A 26,025-nucleotide genomic window follows, 5' to 3' on the forward strand; every position below is an offset into this window, starting at 1 on the left:
TGTAGATCATCCATCACTACAGAAAAAACTGGGAGATGGTGGGAGAGACGAGAAATTAAAATAGTGAAGCAATCTTTACAAGACTTTCCTTCTGGAGATTTCTTTGTCCATGCTGGCAGTAGAAAAGAGAGATTTTCCCATTTGACATATTGAATAGAAAAGACCCAGGAGACTGCCCAGTTTCTAATGAAGAATTAGTGTTCTTACATATCTTTAATAACACAGAAATGTTCTCTGTCAATCCCACTGATCTTTCACAATCTCCAGTGCTACTTCACAAAACTTCCAACATCTTAATGGAAATCATAATAAAATTATGTTTACCAGTCATGTAATTAATAAAAAAATACAAAACTGCTTACACAGAATATTTTAAATAAATTTAAAATTATTCTCGAGTCCCTAGTCATAGTAAAAAAAAACAAGATTAATGCGATAGAGTTTTACACACACATAACAAACAGCTTCCAAATTACAAATAACAGTTTTTCATTCTCAAAATAGCAGAACTGACTCGCCATGGCCTTCCTAAAAGAACCTTCATTTTAGCACTGAAGTAATAATTACTTCAGCCAAATTTTTGTGCAACTTTAATAACAGAGAATCCCACGGAAACTATATTGCACATTTTCCTAGAGGTTTTGCTATGGGGGAAACATAGGATGAAGAAAGCTATTTTGAAAATATAAGCAAATAGCAAATTAAAAAAAAAACATAATAAGGCCTGAATCGAGTGAGCAGGGAGACCAAATCCATCAAAACGATTGTAGGACTGATTCTTTTGGTCCCTTAATTCCTCCAGTATAATCAGATGTCTGTAATTACGATGCCCAACTGTTCCTTATTTTCTGGATTTGTTTCTTGCTATCCCCCTTCCTGTTTCCTTTGTACTTTAATTGCACGCACATGTTCTTTATTATTTTATTCCTCAGAACTCAATCCTGATGCACAGAAAAAGCAACAGCTATTTTTATGTGGCTTCATCAGCCTGACTTAGACTCAAGATTAGGCAAGAATCCTCCTATACTTAGGATGAATGAGAACATCATTCAGAGCAAGTTACAACAGAGCTCTCCCTTGGCTGGCACACAATATATATGTCTACACTGTCTACAGTTGCAATTTACTGTGCTGCAGGGGTTCTTTTCAGGTATGAATTTGCCTAGTGAACACACAGAAAGCTTGTTGGATTTGTGAGGCTTCAGCAAACTAAAGGATGAAGTCATTCAAGGCTCCACCTGGGGCAACCTCCCTGCACTGTAAACAAAAGGCACTTGCCTGGAGGGCAGCGTGTGGCTGTACACACATGCACTGTCTGATAGGCATAGCTGCACAGTATGTGACCAAACCAACCATTAACAGGAGCTTGCCAGCAAACCCTCAGAACAGTCATGGCAGGACTGTATCTGAATTACAAACTCTGGCTTGAACAAGGCTAGTCATGATGTGTATAAGCACACTTCTGTTTCAAGTCATGTAGATGAAGAAGAGTTGAGAGAAAACTGTCTTTGGTCAATGTTCACATAAATGAGAAAAAAATGGTTTAGCATCAAAGTCAGATATCTTTCTGATTGCAAAACTGATAGAATCTTATTTGTGCCTGAACATATACCACAGCATGTATAAATAGCAAATTCTCAATCATTTGTATATATATGGTAACTGTTTCTTCCTTAATTGTGGTTCTTGCTGTACCAGATGATGATCTCAAGTTCCTCTCATATCAAATAAAGATAAATTATTTTGCTTTAACTTTCCACTTACATATTTTTCTTCCAAACTGTAAAGCACATACTGAATCCTTTTTGCTTAGATGAGCTTACATGACACCAGAGTCCAGTTACTTATGGGACATACAAAGCTCAGTGACTTCAGAAATGCTTTTCAAGGTGCAGAGATGAAGCCAACAGGACAAGCCACCAATTTTCTCTACCTGTGCACTTTTCCCACCCGACCACAACTATCTGCTCAGGCACAGGTACTTTTGCTATTCTGTGAAGGGCTTTCCCAGGCTTCACAAGATGCATTTATACAACTAACCCCTCAGATGCCTCTGAAACTCTGTTCTCTGTGTTAGGATAATTCCTTTTTCTTTCCTCATATAAAGACGGATCCGTATCAAAACTTTTCCAGCTTATTTCCCATGAATAAGTGTAAGATGAGGTATTCAAACTCTAATTATACAAAAACTAACAACTAAACCCATCCATTCTGTCATGTTGCTAAATAATCCTAAAGAAAAGGCAAAGTGGTCAATTTTAGCCACCTATTCTGAGTCTCAATAACAACACAAAACTAAGGAAACTAATCCTGCTCAACTCAGGTTAGTGTCTCTGACCTTAATGCTGAAGTGTTTGCTCATCACAGTGTGGAATGTTACAGTGACAGAGCGCAGTGTAAACATAAACTTGTACTGGCAGTCTGGTGGCACAGAAAAGTTGGCAGAATCAAGCTCTGGAGTGACCCTTCCACACAACAAATTCTAGCAGGGGAGAGACAATAGATCATAGTGGAGCAACACTACAACTGAAAAACTAAAGTTATCCAATTAATAGGGAAATAATTGTTTTAATGCCTGAGAAGCTGCCATCAGGGTTTACAGTTATATTACACTTCCAATGGCAAACTGGAACAAGTTAGAGGTGTGCTTTCTTTCCTCAGCTGTTTTGTGCTGCATTCAGACTACAAACATCTCCTTTATTTATGTACGGAGAATGGATTTCATGCTGATTAGAACAACCTTATTTGTCAGAAATTAGAATCAAATAACTCTGCGTTGTTTTAGAAAATTAAGCTGAGATGCTCATTCTTCACAATTTAATTTTCTACTGTGGTAAGATTTAAGAATATTTTAACAGTAAATTACAGTAGATCAACTGCATTTTATGAAACAGATATTGTTGGTCTCTTCCACATTATCTGCAACACATTCAACACCTGTTATTGGATGATTTATTATTTAAAGGAGTTTTCACATACCCAGCTATAAACAATATGAAAATAAGTCTCAGTAATGGAAATACTAAAACTTCCTGGCCATAACCAGAGCAGCAGCTAGCAGTAGAAGGTCTGAAGCAGTCCGAAGCAGTCCTGTCCTCCTGTTGCTATAAAACAGGAAAGCGAGGCATGACCAGCGTGCAATAATATAGATAAGTTTTGTATTTCCCAACTTCCTAACTAGTGTATGAAAGCTAATTTTCCTTTTGGAAGGCAATACGGTCTAGCAAACAGAACTGGACAGGGAATTACGCAGCGTCATTTCCTTTCTGCCACTAGCCTTATCAATGACGTGGGGTGAACACCTGTGTCCTGCATTTACTGCCTGCATATGAGGAGGAATGGAATAAAATACCCTAAGTGCTCCAAGCAAACACAGTTGACAGAATCAGCATACAAATAAACACACAAAGCAAAGCATACACCTGTAGGTGTATTACAGTAGGGTTACTGTAATTACTGGATTTCACAGACTATAATCAAAACATAGTAATTTTAACAACCTCTAGCTAGATCTCACCCCCAAAGTTGAAAATGCATAAACCTGCTTAAATATTGTTCTGCTTCCACGCTTGCAAATCACTTTGTCCCATGAAAGTGATTATTGTTGTTTTGCAACTACATAAATTTCTAGGCAAATAGAAACATGATATATTAAACTTTTCAGATAGGTTATTTCAAAAATTAGATTATCACCAGGTTTCCTTCTTCATTTCACTTAACTTCTAATATCTCTCCCCCCAAATACATACTCTGTTTCCTGTACAGCTATCTGCTATAACAAACAATACATCAACTTTCCAAGTTCATAATATATTTCAGTTGCAGGCACAGAAAAAAACAGTCTTTTTTAGAGCTAGGAACAGACCTGTTCGGCAAACTATTTTCCAGATAGATCTGACACAGAAGTGGACTAGCCTACTAATAAAGAAAATTCCTCCACAATTCTTACTTAGGATACAAGGACAAAGAAAGCTCTGTTAGCTGGCAAAAGTGCAAGTCATAATTGCTCATGAATGAAGATAAAAGAAAGCTTGAAAAGCCTTCAAAAGGTGAATGTTGATTTTAACTTTTAGAATCCAATCCCCTTCAAAATATTAAAGCTTCAAAATTCAAAGCATATGTATAGAGCTCATTGCACCTAATTAGTTATATTTAAAACAGATTTCTGATCCATATGCTCAAGTTGTAGTAAAATACAGGGATCATACAAAATACACGATACTAATTAGAACTAAAGGACAGAATATAGTCTCGTGATTCAGGTACAGAAGAGGGAAGTTAAGACCTAGCTCTTCCACTCTGCTCCTTGAGATTTTTTCATTTACATTTTATGTTTCAGCCTTCCAAAATAGTTCCTATTTGTACTTTTCTTTCACAAGGAAAATCATAGCTGCCCTCAAATACTTCTGAAGGGTCATGCTACTTTCATCTTATAATGCCACTCTTTAAAGTGCACTCACTATAACATTCAGCATACTGGTATGCAATGAATCGTGCAGAAATTATCTTTACCATTAACAACAAGACAGAAAAAAAAAAAGTATCGATTAATAGATTTTTCAGAATTTGGACAAAATAAACCGTCCTATTTTGACTTGCATTACTGTTACTCTGATGGGGACATCATCATTTTGCTGCTACCTGAAAATCTCTATTAAGATACTCGTGAATTCTTTTATTTAGATGTAAAATGTAAAGATTACATGGGATAGAGTTTGTTACATAAAACAGAATCAAATATATTTATGATATGCCAACAGCTTTTTTAAGCTGTCATTCATCAATCTTAAGAGTGTTAATAAGCTGCTTCCAAATAACAAATTTTGTTTTCTAGCTTGACCAATTAAGTTACAAATTTTCAAAACCAATGGCATTATTCCATTTGCACTTGAAGTTTCTTTATGTCAGTGTTTTTTGTTGGGATTTTGGTTTGTTTTTTTTTTTACTGGACCGAAAAGATTTACTAGCAAACTACACACATATGTTGCTGCAACAGAATGATTCACAGCGGGTTGGTTTTCTCATGGTCTAAAATATATGTTATTTACCAGAATGGAAGTCCAAGTGAGAGTAATAATATTGCTAAATTACACACTGAAATATAATAATCAGCCTTCAAACCACAACTCAAGTAATTCCTAGAATTAAAAGTTATTGAGTTCCTATCAAAGTTATAATAAAAATTCCCATTTCCTCTGATGCACTTTAATCAAATCCACTTGAAGTCATTCATCAAAAAGAATTTAAACATTACTTAGTGCTGAAATACAGCTTGTGTGCAATATTCAGCTGTCGCATACCCAAGAAGTGCGACATTAATGCATACTGCATGGAAATAAATAAAATACAAATGTACAGAAACTATTGGACAATGATCACTGTGATAATTTACTAGGAGAATTTAAAGTGATTTTCATTCTAAAAGCAATAAGTTTCCATCTCTGGCCAAAGCAGCAAACAATACATATCTGCACTTTTCACTTTCATATATAACCTGAACCAACAAGAAGCCCAACTATTTGCACATCAGGACCATCCTTAAACCATTTATAACCACATACATTGCTGCCAGGTTATGTTAGGAACTTCATCTCAACAGAATAGCAAAGAAAAAAAAAAAATCAAATACTTGCTTTCGAATTCTTGCTTGGCATAGTTTCACAATATTATACCTACTTAAAGTCCATGAAGATCAGATCAGTAGATGTGACAGGACAATTGGGAACTGTCTATTTGGCACCAATTAGAAATACAGCATAGACATTCAGGAAAAGTCTAACAGATTTCCCCTCTATAACAAGGTAGGCGATTTCACACTAATTAGAGAAAACATATATACTTAATAGAACTGACTGGAGTATTTCCATCAGTAATTTGCACTGGGTAGAAGTAGGTGTTAACTACTACAGAGCTAGACAGACAATTGTATATATTTCATGAAAATTGAGGCAAAATGTAACTTCAGGAAAAACTGGTATCAAATGTCAAAACAAAAATTCTCTATAGATATTAAAAAAAATGGATTCTATCTCTTCCACTCCATATCTCTATAAGAAGGTAGGCAAAGGGCAAAATGAACAACTTCCCTGTGAAAAACATATTGTATTCTGACCTAAAGCAGTGAATAAATTCATACTCTGATCTTAATGACTGTAACGACTACATTTCTAAACAAGGACCATCCCACACTGCTTTCAGACGGTGGCATTTTTGTATGTGGGCACTTCAATATGAGTCACACTCAAAGATTTTGAAGAAAACTATCTAGCCATGGCCTGAGAGGGAAAGTCGTTGCATGAATAAATAACTGGGCTATAAAAACTGGAAGCACAGGGTAAGCATTAAGGGTCCGTGTTTGAAATGGAGGGAAGTGCTGCTGAGTTAGAGAGATCAGCTCTGTTCAGCGTGAGAGAAGTGAGCAGTGAAGTGACAAAGTTGGCCGATTGCACACAGCTATTGAAAGGCTCTAAGGCTGACAGCTAACTTCTAACAGCTGTGGACTGAACAACAATAACAAAAAAAAAATCAGATGAAGTTCAACATATGCGAAGGCAAAACAACATAGCATAAAATAATCTGGACATGAAGAAAAAATGGCAGGCCCCGAGCTGACCATAAGCAAGCAGAAGTGAGACTATGGGAGTATATCCACAATAATACTGATGCATTGCTTATAAGCAATGAAAAAGCAAATTGAACTATTGATTATTAGAAAAGGAACACAGAACAAAACAGCAAACTTGACTGGTACCATATCAGATCATGGACAATTCTTATCAAACCAGACACATAAAAGCTAGAAGAGACAACAGGTATTATTAAGGGATTCAAATTTAGAAAGATCTCAGTATGCTGCAACTCTTCAGCCTGGACAAGTGACCATGGAGGAAATATGACAGAGGCTACAAATTGCAAATGGCATAAGGAAGATGGATAGGGACTGACAGTAACTAGAACAGTAAATGAAGCTGATGTGGTGCAAGCTCAAAGAAACCCACAGGAATTATTGCCGAAGGATACCACGGAGGCTAATTTAAATAGGCTTGCGAGGAAATGAGCAAAAAACCAGTACAAACAGTTTCATAAGAGGTTTCTGGAGTAACTAAGCACAGCAGCTCAGGAAATCTCCCGAGCTAGAAGTGGCCAGATGCTAGGAGACTATGGGAGGAATGTAGCATATTACAGTGTTTACCCTATTTACTCTCCTTTAGGCGTCCACTTACAGTAGATATGGAAATTAAGAATGGCCATAGTGATTTGAATTAAGGCTATGCCTAGTATGGTACTTTATGTCCTTGACATCACTTCCTTCATTTCTCATACAATCAGATTACACAAAACTATTGTGCCTAATAACTTAATATCAGATGTCCTGGCCAACAGAAGCAAATAAACAACCTTTCATATCTGCAGAATTAGTAAGTTGCCTAAAATGCAGACTGTATCATGAGTGTGGCTGCATGCTCCACTAAGAGAGCGGCCTGGCAGAGTGCAGCATAAGGTAACAGCATGCAGCACTGCAGAGCAGCATTAGGCAGAGATTCAGATATGTACAAGCGGCAGAGCATTACACTGAGCTTTAAAGTGACAGATGCAACAAAAACCTAGCTATCATGGAGGAAGCGAGGACTGTTAAAAGAGCTGATAGCTAAGTTCAACCACAGACGTCTTCAAAGATAACTAAAATGGTAAGAACCAAGTACAATGAAGATCCTAAAATTAGATGAAGAAGCTCACAGATGGCAATAGTCCAAACAGCATGAAAGAAGGTTACTTACAAGGGCTGCTCTCAAAGTGGTGCCCCTACTTTATTATGTTGGCCCACTACATCAGAGGCAGATGTTGGTAGCATGGCAGTAGAAGCTTAACCTTCCCATCAATGTCCTGGTCCATTGTCTTGCCACATAACAGATGGCAGCAGAGTGAGTCTGACAAAATGGCATCTGACGTGGAACTGCACATGAAGCAGAAGTGTGTCATGTGTCACTGAATTCCTCCATGAAGAAAACCCATTGACATTCATCAACATTTGTTGAATGTTTATGGAGACCAAACAATGGGTGAGAGCACAATGAGGCAGTGAGTGGTGCTTTTTAGCAGGGGTGACAGTGGGTCACCTCCACTGAAGGAGATTTTTACAAGCACAGCATGCAGGCTTTTGTTCACCACTGGCAAAAATGCAGAGCTAGTAGAGGTGACTGTGTTGAAAAATAGTGCTTTGTAGCTGAGAATTTATTCTATCAAATAGTGTTATTGCACTCTTTGCATCTGATACAGTTTCCTTGAAACAGGAGGTGTTAGTTCCAGAGCAACCAACACACATCACAACTGCAGTGGAAACACCCGTATTCTGATTGGCAATGTGAAAACTTCCACATTTTACCCATGCATAAATCTTACTACATTGCTATTGAAACAACACAGAGGAATTATGATCACAACTGGAAATAAGATATACTAAAATTCCTTCCACTTAAAATACTTCATAAAGGCATCAAAGCTCTACTAGTCACACCCGAATTTTACTCCCCTGAGACTAAACACTTATGCAAGTAGCAAAGTAAACTTCATTGCTAGGCAAAACCACATAAGTAAACACTTTCTGTGATTACGGACTCTTGGAAACATCATCCAGCCTCCCAAAAGAAATTGGCTTGAAACTGTAACAGAAAACTAAAGACAATTGTATTTTTCCATTAAGCAGCCTAGCATTCCAGCTCTTGTTAGCATGGCTAGTAAAAACAAAGAAAACAGCAGACGCATAATTCACATCTCAAGCTGAAATGGAAATAATAATAATAATAATAATAAACCCCTAGATACTAAGAAATCCAGCTGTAAGTTTCTAAACAATCTTTTTTCATGAATCATCTTACATCACTGTGCTGCATATTATGGCAAATTCTTGACACCTGGAAATATCTATACTAAGATTATAAGAAACCGTATATACACTGCCTTTAGTTTGCGGACCCAGTGTTTCAATTCCTCTCGTTATTTGAATACTGTAATTAAGTAAAAAATAAATCCTGTAAAAATGGTCATAAAACAAGCTTATTTTATAGAAACACTGGGGTAAAAAATTTCACGGTCAACAACACGTTCTCACTTCTGTTCCTCAGATCTTGAGATTGGAAAGGAACGTTAATCTCCAAGGTGTATCGTTTTTAATTGCCTCATTATACTACAAATAATACGGGACTGTCTAAATTGGAAGTGAGAGCAAACGCAATTCAAATATAAAAGTTTCTTTCATCTTCAGAACAGTAAGACCACTGCCTAATGTGGCAGATGGCCTCCTGCGGTCTGGCAAGGTTAGAAATATCTGTGACAGAGCTCCAATTGGTGTGGCACATTTGGAGCTAGAAACCACTCTCACACAAGTAGTTTTCATCAGTTGCGACATCTAATATGAACCGACAGAAGTACTGTGACAGTTATAAGTCATAACGGAATAACAAGTACAATCAGTATCTGATCTTAAACAAAGTACAACATTTCTATCTGCTAAAGAGGCTGAAAAGCCATGCTATGAAAACAGTTACTTATAGAATCCTTAGAGTTGGAAGGACCCTTAAAGATCATCTAGTCCATCTCCCCTGCAATGAACAGGGAAATATCGCAGCTGCCAAAAAATAACAGGTATTCACTAAAGAAGTTTGTGCAGTCAACTTTAACATCTAAATCCTCATCACCAAAAAGACAGTGTTCTGGAGAGAATGTTTGTCCCTGCGTAGCCTGTCCTGTTACTGGCCAGCTTTGAAAATTAAAAGTTCTTCCCAGAAAAACAGTCAGGTCCTGTATACCAGTTTCCGCCTGAAATCCCACAGTACTTCTTCATTCCTCCTACTCCCTAGCGGCTGAAAACAAATTCTTCCTACGGCTCCCAGAGAGGAGGGAGGAAAGAAGGTGACAGCTAGACACGAAAGGGAGATCTGGGGAGGCAAGGGCCAAATAGTTTTCCTGGAGTTTCTAGGCTCCCACCCACCAAGCCACATTCCACAGCTCCACATGGACTAAGCTCTTCTTTAAGATAGAAGATAAAACAGTATCTGACATAGCGTTCTCTTAACAAAATGCTCATCTGTGGACATCTGAAACAAAACATGAAACACTCAGTGTGTTGCACTTACGCTCCTTCATACTAAGCTAAATCCTGCCAAATCACAGTAAAGATTTGGGAAGGGAAAGAACCGTGTTTCATGTTAATATCTTGAACATACAAAATCCCCAAATACTTCTCTAAAGGGCCAGAGGATTAAAAGGACTTGCTGGTATGTCATAGTGACTCACTGCTTAAATCCAGAATATTAGAAGATTAGCTAACCAGATGATACCTTTATTGCACCACCAGTGATGGTATTTAAATGGAAAGGTAAAAAAATGAGAGAAGTATAAAATTGTAAAAATGGAAACTGTACATTTTGATTTTTCCTTAGGAACCTTATAGTTCACTTTCTTCTAAGTTTACTCACCTTAATTTCACATGATTCACAATAGGCTCACTTACTAGTTACAGAACAAGCATGATTAACAACACAGAGTATGTTTTGATGTCAACAGAAAAGTAACACCTCAATATATTCAAAAACTATCCCAGCCAAAACTTACGAGCGTGTAAAGAAAAACTGTATATATGATTTTGCTATTTCTTTGTTCTTCTACAGCTGTGCTGTCAAGGACTTAAGTAATAACAGCAAAAAAACCCACACTGTTAACAGCAAGCACAAGCTATTGATCAACAGTATCCTAAACCAGCTGTACATAACCCCATTGTAGAATATGAGGTTATTTATTTCCTAAAGCAAGCCCTTAGCATATCTTAGGAACAATGTAAATAGTTTTGAATGTAAACCATGTCAAGCAGCAGTTCCAATTTACAATATTTATTCAAAGAATCACAACTGTGGAAATGAAAACACGTCTTCCAAGTATTTAGTTCCAAATAGTCTACTCCAGCTTCACTTAAATACCTTTAATAACACATTTAAGCAAAACTCTACTGAAGCAACATTAGCTCCCTTTACAGCAATGCTAAACAAATCTATAAAGTAAATTCTCAACTCACTTAAATAGCAATTTGGAGTACGGACAAAGCGATAATGAACATGTTCAAGAGACAGATTATTTTTCCCACGCAGGAAAGTACAGTCCCCAATTATAAAGTTCAATCAGTCAAAACAGAGAACATTAACATTGCAGAAGGTCTCTCTGGAAGAGAGGTCACACTCGGAGCATGCAGTGGGAGGTCACAGACATCTTGCTGCAGGACTGGGATTCGAGTACATATTGTGAGGCTACAGCTTTCCACACTTGCACCTGTGCAAATTAGGCACAACCTAAAACATTACCCTTTCCAACTTCATACATCTGCAAGCAAGTGCACAGGTGCAGCTTTCCAGTGAGTCAGAGCTCATGTTTTAATGCAATGACCACAGACCATCAGCTCTTCCTCATGCAGACCACAGTCAATCCTCTACAATGGACATTCACATACTTATAAGGGTTATTTTTAACATCATCATGGCTTATGGGGCACAGGGCTGGAAGCATTCAATTAAAACATCCAACCCATTTGTAGATGGGAAACTTAAACCCACTTATCAGGCTATACCGAAATAATTTTAGTCAACCCATGGAGCTCAATGGATTCTGTTATAAACAAGTCTAGGATGAAAACAAAGTTCATCCCAATGTAAATCTGGTCCTACACTCAGGTGAGCTAAATTTCAACTACCTTGACATGCTTATTTGGGAACATTTATGAAGCAAGGCCCACTGAGGAACTCACAAGTGACCACAAAGAAATAAAATTAAATAAAAAAAAATCCCTTCTAAATTTCTTTTGTTCTTTTCTTTTTTCCCCAGGTATGAGGAATGTTATTAAAGACAATTTCTTTTGTTTTAAAAATTAAGAAAAACATATTTATGCTTTGATTCAAGAATTATCAGCACTCTATTTACATAAAACTCTTATTAGATGCTTCAATACTCCTGATAAATACTGCCTTGCAGTCCCTACAGAACTGCAAATACTTCCACTTAGGATTAAAAAAAAACAAATCTAACTCTGCTTCCCCTTCAACTTCACACATTATAACACAAGCAACTTAATGATCTCTTGTTCTAAAAACAAAAATCATGAAAACAGAAATCCCCTTCTTATGAATGGCTACAGTCTGCAGCACTTAATGCAACTTATTGAAATCTTGCTCCAGTGTGTAATGCTTAAAAATACAGACTGATAATATGGAGGATGCAACAAAGTATTTCTCCGGAGTTTATCTTTTCTGACAAGTAATAAACCCTTAACCTAATTACTAATCCTTAAATATTGACTCTTTAAACAATTAGATTCTGTTCTAATTAACTGACAGAATAACAAGGTCTCACTAAACAGTGAAATGGAAGCTAAAAACAAGTAGGAGGATTTTGATTTTAAATAGATGTCTCCATACAAATGCCTGGTCCAGGTGTAGTACTGATAAACAGACAACAAAAACCAACTCCATAGATTCAGTGAATTCTTGCAAAGTAACCCATGAAGGGCAGCTAGAGAAAGGCCTGAATGGTCTGGGTTTCAAATCAGTCTGTCATCCTTTCCAGCCACTAAAACATACCTGCCCAATTTAAGCAGCTGTCATCCAATACTTAACTGTTCATAGGTGTTTCTTGGGCTAAGTTCTCACCACAAGCTGAAGCATTTGTTTGCTCTGGGGGTACTGCCCCTTCTGCACTATTATTCTCCCTCTATAGACTGTAGCTTGGCAAGAAATCTGTTCAACACGAACGGCCATGATGTTGGATATCCTTCATTAAACAAAAGGAGATGATCTTTTATTATCTGATTCATATCAATCTGTTCATACATCAGGAATACATTAAATATATGATGTGATTTACCCACAACCTGATCTCATAAAAGCAACACTTGTCACATTTGTACATTATATAAAAAATACTTTAAAAACATTTTTAGCTTTAGATGCTCTTCTGAACTCACTACATTGATTGCTGCCTTTCAGTATTTCCTTCAGCATACTTGAATTCATTTTAGCATGTACTCAGTTAACTTGAAATGCATTTTTCAGCTGTAATTATGAGTGAATTAAGTTCCAGCTACCAATAAACCAGTTATTTTCTGTAGGCTTTTTAATATCATAGAGTGCTGGTATATATTATATATCTAACTGGCAGCTCTATAAAAAACAATTTGGCTGAAAAAGACATCAGTAGATCTCTTCATTTACAACACCATAAAAAAAATAAAAAAAAATAAAAAAAAATTAAACAGGGCAATTCGTTGCTCAGTCTCTAGAGCCCAAACATTTTGAGTGTTGCCCTCACCTCCACACTTCCTTTCATGCTATCAGCTGCAATTTAGACTCCTTTGCTTTATGAATTGTTAAAGATACCAGCAGCACATTTATAAACCTAGAGTAAGATGACACTTTTTAACTGTTCCAGAATGAAAAGTCTTCCCTTATATATCAGTAATTTTTCTGCTCTGTGCTACCAAAGTACTTCAATTGAACGGCAGAATTAAGCAGCTGGTTCTATCACTTCCAGAGGCTACAAACAAGAACACAACCTGGACACCACTCTGCCTCCTGGGAGAAGAGCCAGCTTCATGCAAGTACTCAAGTTTTCACGAAGAGCCTTTGGCTCCTTCTTTCACCAAAGTCTATTATGCCAATAACAAGAGGGTTAGCGAGTCTCTGTGGTACATCACGTCCCAGCAGAGTACAAGAATTTTCATTTAAACATGACGTTAAAATGAACTGTGTGAACAAAACTTCTTCTGTATCTTACAATATACGATGAAAGTTGGGATCTTACAAGGGGAAGAAGGTAACAGATACATTTCTAACAAGTGTCCAACAGCCCTGGTCATGCTGACCCTATGTATTATAAAGAAAAGCAACCAGAACACAATTACCCCATCCTATACACCCTGACACCTGTTCCAAGGTATCTTGGCATAACTCTTGCCCCAGCCAATTACTCTCCTGATAAGCAACATCCAAGTACGCTACCAGTGAGTTTCTGTAAAGGACTCGTCAGAGCAGGCCATCTGGACCAGACCTCCCTGGCCCTGAGAGATAGGCATGTTCTTTTGCATATACATACTATTTTCCCTGAAGATCACACAATGAGTGCTGGCCTATTTTATTCACGAATGCTAAAAATGGTCATTAATAGAAATTACATCTAGAACTGGTAGTGAGGGAAATGTGCCTAAGCACAGAATTTAGGAAGATACTTAAAACTTTCTGGACAGCAGTGAACCTCAGAATATGTGTATGTTATTAATTAAAAAGGAAGCTTAAAGACATCCAAACTAAGCTATTAGAAGTTACTGATGGTTCAACACGAAGTTCATTAACAATGGTTTCCATTGAAGAAAATTTAACTTGTGAATATCAGCAACTGAAGGCAAGAAAGATTAAGGGAAGAAGAACTTGTGATTTAAATAGAGAAAGAATTTGGCACGTAACATTTTTAAATAAAAATATATCAGGAATTTTACAGCATAAAAACATGAATATTCACTTTCAAATGCACAAAGCCATTTTGGCATGATGAAAACACCGCATTATCACACAATGTAACTATGACACAAATGTACAAAGCTATAAATACAATTACATCTGTAGTCCTTATCTAAAGTAATCAGATGTTATGCATAAGAATATCAAAACCAGAAGGAAAAATATAAGGTTTCAATAAAGGCTGGGACATTCTAGGATTTATATAGCATTACATCTTGCTCTAAATCAAGACAGATTGGTTCTTATCTTGAAAAGGGAAAAATCTCAAGTTTCATGAAGTCCACTTGAATTTCCGAGAATCCCATTGTTTTTACAGGAAAAGTGGTATATATAATCAAATACAAAACCATGAGAAATTGTAAATATGAATTTCTCCCTTACCCATATTTTAATTTTTTCTTTTTAAATTGTAGAATTTTGACCTACATTAATGAAGCTTTCTTACATCATTAACATCAGATTTAGACATGACTATATCACCACCAGATCAGTTGAAAGAAGTTGAAAAAACATGAATGAATTGTTTTGCTCTGCAATATTTGGTATGTCACTCCAAAAGCAATGCCTCCTGCTTGTTTCTAAGGAAACTAGAACAAAAGATACAAAGAGCACAAAAACACTATTGGATGTTTTGATAAATTCTCAGCTATTTTTCAACATGGGTATCACTGTAAGCTATGTATATTCACCAGCAATGAAAAAGTGCCCTCACACCATGCTCATCAAAACATGCACCCAGAACATGGCTTGTCTTTCACACTGCTATGGTGAAACATGTCACTCACTGCCTCACTGTGCTCACATCCAGTGTTTTGCCTATAGAAATGTTCAGAAAGCATCAATGAATTTCCATTGCCTTGCACAGAAGAATCGTGTGCCCCGGTGACGCAGTGGTAGGAATGCCACGTTGCAATACCAGAGGCCCGGGTTCAAATCCCCCTGTGGCACAAGTGGTAGAAGTGCCGCTCTGCTACACAGGGGCTCAAATCCCGGGGCCTGGACTCGATGAACTCTAAGGTCCCTTCCTACCCGCACGAGACTATGAGACTATGAAACTATGAATTCAATTCCACACCTTTGCTTCACATGCACTTCCAAGTCAAACACCATTGTATCAGACAGTCGCCCTGCTGCCATCTGTTGCATGGCAACAAAAAGCAAGAGAATATTAGTGGGAAGGTTCAGCCTCTACTACCATACCACCAGTATCTGCCTCTGGTATTGTATGCCAACATAAGAAAATCAGACACCTTACTTTTGCAACAGTCCTTGTAATACATAGTCAGTGAAGATTGCCTGCATTTAAAAGCACTTTTTTTCTATATGCGACTTTTCTTTCAAGTTCCTGTATTTGGGATAGTTTTTTTTTGTTTTTTTTTTTTTCCCCCTCTCAATTTAAGATCACTGGAGTGCACAGAACAAACAACAGAAGTTGTTTGAAATGTACGTAATTTTTTTTATTTTTAACTTTTAGGGGAAAAATCTGATTGCATTTTCTTACAGCTAAATCAGACATCTAATGCGTAATCACTTTGCATCCAATTCACACAAAACAGTGCCAAATCAAAGTGGCAAACGAAAATAGCTGGCAGAAATCACTCAGGCCATATGTCAACATCTACTTGAAATAATTGAGAAGAAATGCTTGTAAATGCTAATTAGTCAGTCCTAATAATGTAAAACAGTCTGTATACACATTATGTGTCGAAAGAAGTATTGTGCTTAAATGTTTATAGAGAGTTAGCAAGACACAGAGAGCAAATATCTTTCCACACCTATCTTAATGAAAAAAGGGCATTCCTCTGCCTCTTGCAGTAGGTTTCAATCTTGACCTACAATTCAGCTTTACAGCTATGAAGTATATTGGTCAACAACGTACCATATTTTTTTCCTTTTTGATCTTTAGTACATATACCAGAGGCAAGGTGGGAAAGAACAAGGCTGGAATCAGTCAGTAGAGAATTCTAAAGTAAGCCATGGCAGTGGCATTTGTCCTCCTGTTCTTCATACCATGGCATGTTCCAAAAAATTTTGGATTTCAGTCTAACAGCTTATTTCTCACACAATCTCCTGCTTCAAGAGTTGGAGATGCAGCAGAGCAATATGAGAATTAATAAAAAGAGAATTGAAAAGAGAAGCTGAGATGCAGGAAATAATTTTCTTCCTCATGTCTTAAAAAACAAACAAACAAACAAACAAAAAAACCAACAAAAAAACAACTCTTCAGGCTTGCAAACTAACCTAAACAAGCCCTTTCATTCTTGAAATTCTGAAATACAGAACAGCATTATCCTATCTCTTCTGTAGGCCAGCAAAGGGAATCTGCTAGTTCTTAATCACTTGGCAATGCAACATCTGAGAATACCAAATACAGAACAATCTGAGAAGAAATACTTCAGAGAGAATGCTAATGACCACAAAGAAAGCAAGTGCCATCAGCTGGAGGAAATTCTCATATGTTTATGAATTGCTGGTATCTGTTTAAAAGATGTAACTCATTATGTCTCCTGAAATTGAAACTATAAGATAAATACGTTTTCGAGTAGCGCACAACAATATTATAACAGTTCAATTAGTTCCACAATAACGTACCTTTCAAATAAAAAGAAAGCTATTGGGAGAACTGTAATGCTAAATATTTCCCATTGCTGCCTACAAAAGTGAACATCCTTCAAAAACCCAGCTACTTAGAACACAACCCATAAAACTTTTGGGGTGGGGAAGAAGCCAAGAGCCAGCACAAATCATTGTCCCAGACATTGCTGATTTACAAGTATCACTCACAGTAGAGCTGGTCTTTCACAAACGACATCTATTGCTCATTAAGTCTGGGAATCAAAATTACAAACAAAGTACTCTATTAGACAATATCTGGGCTTTCTGAACTGACAAGATACTAAATAATCAAATTTTAACACTGAAATTATATACACATCACTCAAGGAACTTAGATCCTTCCCCACTTAATTCCCTAAACCTCTTCAAATTCCTTAATAAGCTGAACCCATCTTCACAGCTTTATCTATCAATACAGACTAAACTTTTAACTTCTGGGTTTGTATATTTAAAATGTGTTTTAAATATTTTTATTTTCCCACTCAACTCAAGTTGTGGACATTTATTTTATAGAGAACAATCTGTTTGGCATATGCAAAGTTTTCTTTAAATGTAACATTACTAAGCTGAAGTCCAAAATGGGAAGAGAGCCCAGGCATGGCTTAGTGGCTTGGCTTGAGTTCAGACAAAGTAGTAAAGAAATCTGAAGGCAAGAAAACATACCTATTTAAGTCAGGACTATCACCAAATGCAGCTTTGTAGTGCTTTTGCTCTACACTTCTATGTTCTCTACAGGTGCAGTAAAAATAAGGCCAAGACCGCCAAGTGTACTGTTATGAAATTGAGATGCAAATAACAGAGCACACAATATCCAGGCAACCAAGCTTTCTACAGTGGCATTAGTAAAAAACAACAAGCCTATTTTATCTATTATGGCCGTGCTGCCATTCAGCGAGACCTGGACAGGCTGGAGAGCTGGGCAGTAAGAATCCGGAAGAGGTTTAACAAAAGCAAGTGTAGAGTCTTGCATCTAGGGAGGAATAACTGCATGCACCTGTACAGACTGGGGGATGACCTGCTGGAGAGGAGCTCTGCTGAGAGGGACCTACATGTCCTGGTGGACAACAGGTTGACCATGAGCCAGCAGTGTGTTCTCATGGCCAAAAAGGCCAATGGCATACTGGGGTGCATTAAAAAGAGCATGTCCAGCAGGTCGAGGGAGGTGATCTTCACCCTCTATTCTGTCTTGCTAAAGCCTCATCTGGAGTACTGTGTCCAGTTCTGGGCTCCACAGTACAAAAAAAGACAGGGATCTCTTGGAAAGACTTCAACGGAGGGCCACAAAGATGCTGAAGGGCCTGGAGCATCTCCCCTATGAAGAAAGGCTAAGTGAACTGGGTTTGTTTAGCCTTGGAAAAAGACAACTGAGAGGGGATTTGATCCAGGTCTATAAATACCTGAGGTGTGGGGGGCAAAGTGGCTCTTTTCAGCAGTATGTGGAGACAGGACAAGGGAAAACGGCCAGAAACCAGAGCATAGGAAGTTCCACACGAATGTGCGCAAGAACTTTACGGTGAGGGTGACAGAGCACTGGAACAGGCTGCCCAGGGGGATTGTGGAGTCTCCTTCTCTGGAGATATTCAAAACCCACCTGGACGCCTACATGTACAACCTGGTGTAGGGAACCTACTTTGGCAAGGAGGTTGGACTCACTGATCTCTGGAGGTCCCTTCCAACCCCTGCAATTATGTGATTCTGTGATCTATGCACAGTTGCTCCTGATTGGGAGAGGTAACAAATGCACAGACAAATGTTTTCTCATTCAACTACACTTATCATGGATTATTTATATTAAAAAAGTTCAACCAAAATATTATAGAGCTCCCCTTCTGCCACTTTACTGAAATGTAAACTATCAGAATCAGAGCAAGTTAACTAAAAGCCATATATGTTATGTACTTTTGTGTTTTGCTGTTGTTTTGCTTTTTTCTTTTTTTTTTTTAACCACTCTGCAATGCAGCTTGACAGTCATTGAGTAAAGTGAAAGAGGAAAGAATGGAAATAATTTATGTGACAAATGAAGGATTGTATTTTGCAACCAAGAAATAATTGATGATGGAATTAGGTTTACAGAACACTCAGCCCACAGCATGAGTTAGGATTACACAATCTGACAGAAAGGGCTTGGTAAACACAGAAGGAAATAATTGAAACCAGGAAGGGCACCAAGAAAAGTTACATATAAAAATATATATTTACCCATTTAGATGTTTTGTTCAAACAAGTTTTTAAGACATACTCACTAAATCATTATTTTGCTTATTATTCAGATATACAACCAACATACAACTAATATTTTCTATTTTAATAGTTGTTAGCAGTACAACAATGCACTTTGGAGAGTAAAAGTTTCCTCAGTCTTTCCTTCTCTGTGCATCAACTACTATTGTATTAATTCTTTGTTTTCTAGTAGTACACATAATTGCCTAAGTTTGTTATTTTGCTCTAATGCAGTGGTCAAGGCTGACAAATACAGTCAAATAATAAAAAACTCTCAACACAAGAATGAGCACCACTTGGTTTTGCATTTGAAACTGATTAGTTACGACTGTGAAACTGTAGACAGCATGTAATTAGAAAGTGTACAATATATATTATATCACAAACAAAAAAATATATACATATATTTTGTAATATCCCTTCATAGCCTTAAGAATAATAACTTACTAGGAAAAACCATTCTACCATATCTAAGGCTGAGGAGTTTCTAGGAAAAGTTTTTCAGCAATGTGGTTACTCAAAAGTTGCATTACATTAGATAAAACTTCACACCACTGACTACAATTTACACTGTTGACCTAGTGTTGCCTACATATTATTGTAAATATCATATCAGAAGTGATCTTCCAAATAACATGGCTGCTTCTCATCCAAGTATAACAGTTCTGAACCAGAACTTCTAAGCTTTATTGAATTGTAGCTAAACAGTAAAGCACATTCTTCTTATCGTTAAGTACAAATACGCATTTGCAAATACTTTATTTGTCTTAATTAGGTTTTTAGAATTATTAAGCCATTATGAAATCCTAGCAAAGTACTAGCTCTACAAAAATAGTTCCTGTTAACACTGATTAAATGATTAAAACTAATTTAACATTTCTAGGTATTTTCTGTAGGCAAAATATCCTACTCTGAAGGTCTCTGCTCTCATTTCAGCAAAATTAGATGAGAAATTAAATTTGAAAGATTGTACAGAGTATATAATTCCACAGTCTACTTCTAATTAAATGCAAAATAATTAATCCCAGTTAGAGTAATTATTTCACTTCTGTGACTAAATAAAGCTACCAAAGGAATGGTGTTACAACTTAAGGATTTAAGCTGCTGTAACAATAACTGCCAAATATTATCAAGTACCAGAATTTCACTCTTTCTGCTGAGGTGGAACATAACATTGCTCGTGGCTCATACATATTCATGAATACACTAAATTTGACTCAGAAAATGAGTATTTCCTACTTTAAACAAGAAATTAAACATTAGGAAAGAATGATTTCAGGAGAAAGGGACCACTAAAGATGCTTTGTAAAGCTTGTAATTAAAACACATTTTTTTCACTTCCAAATGATATACAAGCATGATTCTGAAGAAAGACAGATCAACTGTAAAAATCAGTTTTCATCTGTACAATCATTTCCTGTAGCAATATTTTGAGTATTAGGAAATTCACCATCCATTGTTACAGATTTTTAAATACTATGCATTTGCCAATTTTGAGACATTAAACATCAAGAAAAGATTAGTCACAGGACTATCATCATACTTAGAAGATTTTATTATGTATTAACTGTAGTTAATTGATTTAGTATGTTTTTTTTCACTTTATAGTGCTGGGGATATTCCACAGTCAGACAGACTTGACTGATGATGAAGGTTGGAAGAGAGTCCTGACTCAGCATCATGGGAGCACGCCCCCCACCTGCCTAGACCATTTCCCATAGCTCCCACTAAGCAGCAAGTTTGAGACGCTGGAAATTGAAGGGGAGGTGAGTGGGGAGGCAATGGAGGATCTGCCTTGGAGGGAGCCTAAGTCAAGGTGGTCACCCCCACATCTTCAGACTTCCTCTATCAGGAAAGAAAGAAAAGTTGTTGTGGGTGACTCCCATCTCAGTGGAATGGAGGACCCCATATGCTGACCAGACCCAAGCCACCAGGAAGCGTGCTACCTCTTGTGAGTCCTGGTCAGGGACATAACCAGAAAACTCCCAAAGCTGGTTAGGCCCACTGATTGTTTTCCACTACTTATAGTTGAGGTGGGCAGAGATAAAATTTCTCAGAGAAGCCTGAGAACTACGAAAAGAGATTTCAGGGGCTTGGGGCGTTTAGTTAAAGGACCAGGAGCTCAGGTGATTTTTTGTTCTATACTGTCAGGGGCACTGAGGAACATGGAATGGGCTTGGAAAGCACAAGCAATGAATAGCAGGCTCAGAGGTCACTAAGGTACTAAGGTACGCAGGGAGGAAGCCAGGAAGGCAAAAGCCCAACCAGAATTCAGATTGGCAGCTGCAGTAAAAAGTTTGTGTGGTATTTTTGTTTTTGTTTGTTTGTTTTTTGTTTTTAAATAAATATATCAATGGTAAGAGAAGAACCAAGGAAAATTTCCATGTTGGTCAAAGAAACACTAAAACAACTTCTGCCGCATTGTGGAAAGTCTGACAAATCCAAAACTATGTTTGTATCTGTTAGCTTACTTCACAATATGTTAAGATCATTATCATACATCTTGGGTCATCATACACTTAAATAGATGTCATTTTCTTTCCCACAAGTAATCTGCCCTACCACATCTCCTCCCCCCCCTTTTTTTCCTTCCCCCTCTTGTCTCCTGTCTATTCATTAATTTACAAGCTGCATTCAAAGAAATTTAAATGTCTTCATTCAGATTGCTTCTCCCAAAATTAAGACCACTATTTATATTATCAGTAGAAAGCATTTTATCCAGGAACAAATCTGTAGTCTGCAACTTTTTTTCCCTACTTTGTGTTTTATGTTTTCATGCCTTGAGCCTGACAACTAAGACCTGTCTATCTTAATAAATATTGCTAATAGGTGTTTTATTTTAGTAATAATCATGATTATGATGATTATGTAACCAGTTACAGAATTAATCTGATAGAAGCATGAGAATTGGGTTATTTGCATTTTTGTTTAAGACTGTCAATTCTTTCAATTTATGTTTAAATTTACTCTTTCCCATTTACATTACTTAACAATTTTTACGCTACTCCCAGTAAGTAGTATTTTCTTGCCCTTTATGGCTATTTTCAAATACTAAGATTTTACTTTCTCTAAAAGCATAAACCCATATGCTTTTTTGTGGACAGTAAGCTAACACAGATGATGAACATTAAATATTTCTTTGTCTAGTAAATTAAAAACCAGATGAGACAAAAATAGAACCTCCTACGCAAGCATACTTTAAATACATTTCTCAAAAGATAGCTAGTAAGTTATTATAGAAAAGTTATGATACATGAGAGAAGCTTCACTGCTATAAGTGACTAAAACCATTCCCTCCACACGTACCAGTTGTTTATAACATGAGGAAAAATGTTTGTTTACATATTTCAGTGCAGTATTTTATATTAATTTCCCAGATTGTTCCTCCTCACTGATGCTAAAAGGGTGAAATACTTCACGATGAAGCCCATAAAGCTGGTAAATTTATCCATAGCAATTGTCTGTGATGATATAAATATAGTAGTATGAAACAACCATAACGATGTAACTGTTTAGGGAGTATATTATCCCTTCCAGAAGAAAAAAACAACAAACCAAAAACCAGCAGAGCAAAGTCAGCCAGAAAACAACAGCATAGAGATATAAAGGACTCATCAGTAATCAGCAGAACCAACAGCAGGAAAGATGTCATTTACTCTCATATTCATAAAAGATAAATAGAAAAAAAAAAAAAAACACCACACAAAAAATACTACAAGAGAACAGGCTATCAAAACAAAAAACGATCTGCTACTCAGTTCACTTTTAATACTAACAGAAACTAAAGATACCTTTAATTTTAGCTGTATTAAAGTTTAACTATCCAGCCACTAACTCATCTCTCTTCTTTTGCATCCTTGCCGATGCCCTCTCTGTTAAATTCCAGCAAAGATCACCATATTTCGTTTCCATTCATTTGTAATCACAACATTGCAAACCCAAAACTTTATGGTCCCCATCTTATCTTTGATACATTATTTGTTTAAATGTTCTCACAGTACAAAATAATTCGTCAAAAAGCTTGATTTCTTTTTGCCTGCTTCTACAGCAAGAACAGAAACTGACTGAATTGGCAAGTCTTTAGAAGGGTGGCATGACAGAACAATTTTGGGAAAAAAAAGAAACAAGTTAGCTGAAGAACGAAACAAGAGCTTTTCCATTTCCTTTCACTTCTTGGTACAGTGGATTAGGACAAAACTTACAAATCTTGCTTGCATTTTTTCCACCAACCTTCATGTCATGTGTAAGTGTATAATGAAAATAATGAGGATGTGCCTGTGACTAAAGCATTATCAAATACACTTCTTTCCTAATCTAAAGCCCTTTAGGGTACACATACCTAAAGCATTAAGTGAAGTATAAAAAAGTATCAAAAGTATGTTGAATTACTGTCCTAATGAAAAAATCATAGTTTCTTTGGTTTACATATTCAAACACAATACAGAAATCTTGTCTATATACAGTTTAGTCTTCTCTTGTTACATTAAGTACATTATTGACACAGTATTTTCAATGTTAAGAATAAGCAGATGGTGGAAAGAACTCTAAAGGGTGTAAGTTAAGTGTGATAGGAAGAAACTGTTTAGTATATCATAATACAATTTTTCCTGGTTTGCATAATCCTTGAGGTAATTTTTTAACTTAAGGTGGATAATTGTCAAGTTACTTTTCAAACTACATAGAATCAAATTATAATATTTGTACTAGTCATATTACTTATCTAGCAATTGTCACACACAGTCCAGATAGGTCATCTTCACCTTTCTCCAGCAGAACTTTCTCTAAAGAGTTATGCACACCTACTTTATTTGAAATTTTCAAATATTCTTATGCCAACAAAAACAATGTTATCAACTTCTATAAGTCTTGAAAACTTAAGCAAATCATAGAATCACAACGTTGGATAGGACCTACAAGATCATCTAGTCCAACCATCCTCCCATTGCCATTAATATCACAAGCCACTAAACCATATCTTGTAGATGTAGACATCTCTTAATTTACAGACACTGCCAGGGATGCAGATTCCACCACCTCTCTGGGCAGTGCCTAACAACCCCCTGAGAGAAAAAGTTTTCCTTTATGTCTAATCTCAACCTCCTCTGGTACATCTTGCAGTTATTTCCTTGGGTCCTGTTTGTTGCCTGGGAGAAGAGACCAAACCTCTCCCCTTCAGGAAGTTGTAGAGTGCAATGAGGTCTCCCCTGAGCCTCCTCCAGACTGAACAACCCCAGCTCCCTCAGCTGCTCCCCATAAGACTTGTGCTCCAGACCACTCATCAGTTCCGTTGCCCTTCTCTGTACACATTCCACTACACAACATCATACTGGTAGTGAGGGGCCCAAAACTGAACACAGTACTCAAGATGGTACTGAGGACCTCAGCCTTCTCCTCAGTGGTCATGCTCAAAGTGTAGCATTCACAAGTGAGAGAACAGAGACCAAGCATCTTTCCAATCCACAGACACTATCATTCAAGCCAGGGACAGAAGAGAGGATATAAACACAATTTTTCTTTCTCGACTGCTTTTGTATATGGTACATTTAGTGTACCTGTAGCCATCTACATAAATCATGCATGAATTAATCAGTTGATTATGTGCATGTCTGATGCCTAGAACAAAAGTCAGACAAGGACACAATCCTCCTGACTGGATTATGCTCAGGCTATAGACAGAGTTTTAATAACACTTAGATACAAGAGGAAAAAAAAAAAATAATAATAGTCCTATAGACATATTCTACTTACTTAAGCTGGAATATCTCTTTAAAAAAGCTAGAAACCTACAAAATTCTTTCCTGTGTAACACTTCTGTAATGAAATAGAACGCTGAATACCTTGCTTTCACTGCAGGAAAGGCTCTTGCTCAGCACATGCTCAGTACAAGCTCAATAAGGGGCTGCTGCTGTCAAGGCAAGATTTAATCAACACTATTTGAAATGTTCTAACTGCTGTGCTAGCAGAAGTCATCTAAACATCTCACAGGGAAGAAGCAGACCATGACAAATATTTCTTTTTTACTGGCACTAAAGATAGAGATGAACAGCTGTTCCAGGGAAGTACAAACCTGCCTACTATTTTAGGCAGAAGTAGAAAGACATTCTTTGAGCTGTACAAACTCTCTGAGAGCAAAACCCATTGCAATGTCTTGCTCTGTGCTGCTGTTTGGCATAACTTCAGAGTCTACAAAGCAGGTTTCCCAATTTCACAAAAGCTGGCCTCTCCAGACTGAAGGGCACAATTGTTATAGACTCTATAACCTGACTACAAGTCTTCCATTAGCCAGAACACTAGCAGCAAGCCATTTGTTATCAAGCGTAATAAACAGTGAAAACAATATATGTGAATTTAAAAATGTTATGACAACACGTTATTCCAGGGAGGCAGAAAAAGTCCTGCTGGTGCTGAAGTCAAACCAGGCCTTCAACTGCTGTGTTCCTGAACCAGAAGATTTTAGCTGCTGAGAGACTGGGCACGGCACTGAGGGATGGAGATCACCCATCACCGTTTCAATTTCCCTTGCATTTTGATGTATAGATCCCCCTGCAGCCTGCTCAGAGGATTGGTCTGACAACTGCAGCCTACACAGAAAGCTCTTTCAGAGGAATGCCATACAAGCAGTTGTTATTCCTCGTAG

The 26,025-nt window shown here is 37.1% G+C and overlaps 1 protein-coding gene across 5 annotated transcripts in view; it reads right to left on the reverse strand.

Annotated features, from left to right (window-relative positions):
- The window catches only part of CBLB (Cbl proto-oncogene B), a 116,691-nt gene that overhangs the window by 60,703 nt on the left and 29,963 nt on the right, over nt 1–26,025 (reverse strand). The gene's annotated exons all lie outside the window — the stretch shown is intronic.

The sequence above is a fragment of the Coturnix japonica genome, chromosome 1 (assembly GCF_054131305.1).
Source record: "Coturnix japonica strain WE chromosome 1, WE-NBRP24, whole genome shotgun sequence".
Lineage (NCBI taxonomy): Eukaryota > Metazoa > Chordata > Aves > Galliformes > Phasianidae > Coturnix > Coturnix japonica.